Consider the following 3,889-nt stretch of genomic DNA (forward strand, 5'->3'; position numbering starts at 1 on the left):
GACACTATTTCACAAGATAGAGAAAGAGGGAATTCCCCCTAAATCATTTGATGAAGCCAGTATCATCCTAATACTAGAACCAGGAAAGGACATAAGAAAAAAAGAAAACTACAGACCAATTTCCCTGATGAAGATAGATGCTGAAATCCTTAACAAAATACTAGCTAAATGAATCCAACAGCATATCAAAAAGATAATCCACCATGATCAAGTGGGTTTTATACCAGGAATGCAGGGAAGGTTTAACATATGCAAGTCAATAAATGTGATACATCACATAAACAGAATTAAAAACAAAAAATCACGTGATCATCTCAATAGATGCAGAAAAAGCATTTGACAAAATCTAGCATCTCCTTATAATTAAAACCCTTAGCAAAACTGGCATACAAGTGACATACCACAATATAATAAAAGCCATCTATGACAAACCCATAGCCAACATAATAATACTGAATGGGGAAAAGTTGAAAGCATTCTCTCTGAGAACTGGAACAAGACAAGGATGCCCACTCTCACCACTTCTATCCAACATGGTACTAGAAGCCCTAGCCAGAGCAATCAGACAGGGGAAAGAAATAAAGAGCATCCAAATCAGTAAAGAGGAAGTCAAACTGTCACTGTTTGCTGATTGTATACCTAGAAAACCCTAAACACTCTCCCAAAAAGCTCCTAGAATTCAGCAAGGTTTCAGGATACAAAATTAATGTACACAAATCAGTAGCTCTGCTATACACCAGCAGTGACCAAACTGAGAATCAAATCAAGAACTCAACCCGTTTTACAATACCTGCAAAAAAATAAAGCAAAATACTTAGGAATATACCTAACCAAGGAGGTGAAAGAACTCTACAAGGAAAACTAAAAAACACTGCTGAAAGAAATCAGAGATGACACAAACAAAAGGAAACACATCCCATGCTCGTGGATGGATAGAATCAGTATTGGGAAAATGACCATACTGCCAAAAGCAATCTACAAATTCATGCAATCCCCATCAAAATACCACCATCATTCTTCACAGTATTAGAAAAAACATTTTTAAAATTCATATGGAAACAAAAAAGAGCCCACATAGCCAAAGCAAGACTAAGCAAAACGAACAAATCTGGAGGCACCACATTACCTGACTTCAAACTATACTATAAGGCCGTAGTGACTGAAACAGCATGGTACTGGTATAAAAATAGGCACATAGACCAGTGGAACAGAATAGAGAACCCAGAAATAAACCCAAATACTTAGAGCCAACTGATCTTTGACAAAGCAAACAAAAACATAAAGTGAGAAAGGACACCTTACTCAACAAATGGTGCTGGGATAATTGGCTAGCCACATGTAGGAGAATGAAACTGGATCCTCTTCTCTCACCTTATACAAAAATCAACTCAAGGTGGATCAAGGACTTAAATCTAAGACCTGAAACTATAAAAATTCTAGAAGATAACATTAGAAAAACCCTTGTAGACATTGGCTTAGGCAAGGGTTTCATGACCAAGAACCCAAAAGCAAATGCAACATAAACAAAGATAAATAGGTAGGACTTAATTAAACTAAAGAGTTTCATGTTTATAGCAGCACAATTCACACAACTCACAATTGCAAAAGTATGGAACCAGTCCAAATGCCCATCAATCAATGAGTAGATAAAGAAATTGTGGTATATATATGTGTGTGTGTGTATATATATATATACATATATATATAATCGTGGTATATATATAAAATGTATATATAATTGTGGTATATATATATATATATATATATATATATATATGAATACTACTCAGCCATAAAAGGAATAAATTAATGGCATTGCAGCAACCTGGATGGAAGTGAAGACTATTACTCTAAGTGAAGTAATTTAGGAATGGAAAACCAAACATCATATGTTCTCCCAAGTGGGAGCTAAGCTGAGGATGCAAAGGCATAAGAATGATACAGTGAATAAAATTTTTATGATAATGATGATATAGTCGCTGATTACTCTTTTAATTAAAATAGTAATAATTTGGAGAGAGATGAAGAGGACAAGTGGAGCCCAAGAGAGTCAGATCCACAGCTATTATAACATAAAGTAAATAGAAAACATCTATAATTGACAAATCAATTAACAGAAGTATAAGCTCTTCATTAAAAGGTGTGGAAATAATTATGAGGGAAGACAAAAGTGGTGTTCTCTGTGAAATCGGAACTATATATGTGAGTCAGAGAAGGGTGTGGGCTACTGTTTTTTAGTACAGGCCTTTCAGTACTGTTTGCTCACCACAACCTCCACCTCCCAGGTTCAAGAGATTCTCCTGCCTCAGCCTCCTGAGTAGCTGGGATCACAGGCGCATGCCACCATGCCCAGCTAATTTTTGTATTTTTAGTAGAGATGGGGTTTCACCATGTTGGTCAGATTGGTCTCAAATTCCTGACCTCAGGTGATCCGCCTGCCTTGGCCTCCCAAAGTGCTGGGATTACAGGCATGAGCAACTGCGCCCGGCCTATCAAGGGCATTTTAATAAGCATCAGTAACTGAGCTACCCATACTGAACTTGGGCAACTTATCCAATCTTTAATTTCTAAGCACAGAGCCCGAGGTCAAGGAAAGGCAAGTACAGTAATTATATTTGACTCCTACACACAATAGAGCTTAAAACAATAGTCCACAGTTGAATAACCACATCCAAAGACTGCCTGTTACTCACTTAGTATATTGGTCTGAGAAACCTGGTTTTACCTCATTTCAAACAGGAAATTGTTATAGAGCTCAGATGGAATGTCCAGCAGCACATCATGGTATTGACTGTTGCACTGTAAGTGATCTGGGCTTCAGCCCAAATTAACTTCTTACAATATGGCTCCAATTTACCTTCCCAACATTTATCTCCCAACATTTTCATTCAGAAATCCTTTGCTCTAGCTACCCTAGTCTTTTCACTATATTCTATTTGCACTCTCATTTTTCTGTTTTCACCATGCTTGATCACATCTTTAGCCATTTTCCCACCTAGCTCTTTTCTGTTCTCTCCATTTTTCTGACTGCTGCCCATCTTTCAATACTGAACAAATCATCTTCTTAGTGCATATCTGTGATATGCAAAACACTGTTGGGTGTTTCAAGAGTTAGTCTTCTAAGAGCTTTATGTTTTATTAGAACATGACACAAGTAGGCAAATAACTATAATGCAAGATAAAGTGAAAAAGATTCTATAAGAAAGGTTTACTCAAAATACTGAGGGTTCAAAATGTGTATTATAATATTAATTGGGAAGAATTAGAAAATAGTGCATGTAGAGAGAATTATATGAAATGCACCTCAAGGAAAGCATTTACCTTTGACAGCTGGAAACATGCACTGTAGAAAGGCATTATTTGAGGTTGAAAGTATGAACAAAGCTCTGCCAGCAGGGCATCTTTAAGACTCAATGAAAAGCCCACTGTGGCTAGGAGGTATAGTACATAAATAGGAAAGCAATAGGAGGTGAGTCTGTAATTTCAAGTTGGTGGCATGGTAGAAGGCCCTGAATCCCAGGTTGAGGAATTTTTACTCACTTCAATAGGCAGGAGAAGAACATAAAGATTTTTTTGAGGGAAGTGGTCCAATCAGAGTAACACTTTAGAAAGATTAATTTAACAGAAGTTTTTAAGGTTATTTGAACTGAATGAAAGAAAAGGTAGAAACTACAGTTAGGAAGCTATTCTAGTAGTTTCAGTGACAAGTTTTGCAGGTGGCTAAGAAGGAAATGAAAGAAAACTGAATAGGGAAGGAAGGACTTGCTGCTGATTGATCCGTGTCTCCATCTCTCTTGCACTATGCAAACAGAAGGACTCTAGTTTGCATATCTAGTAGACTGGGGAAATGCTGGTAGCAAAATAGAAGAGATTGAGTAGAATATGTTTT

Source organism: Symphalangus syndactylus, chromosome 6, assembly GCF_028878055.3.
Source record: "Symphalangus syndactylus isolate Jambi chromosome 6, NHGRI_mSymSyn1-v2.1_pri, whole genome shotgun sequence".
Lineage (NCBI taxonomy): Eukaryota > Metazoa > Chordata > Mammalia > Primates > Hylobatidae > Symphalangus > Symphalangus syndactylus.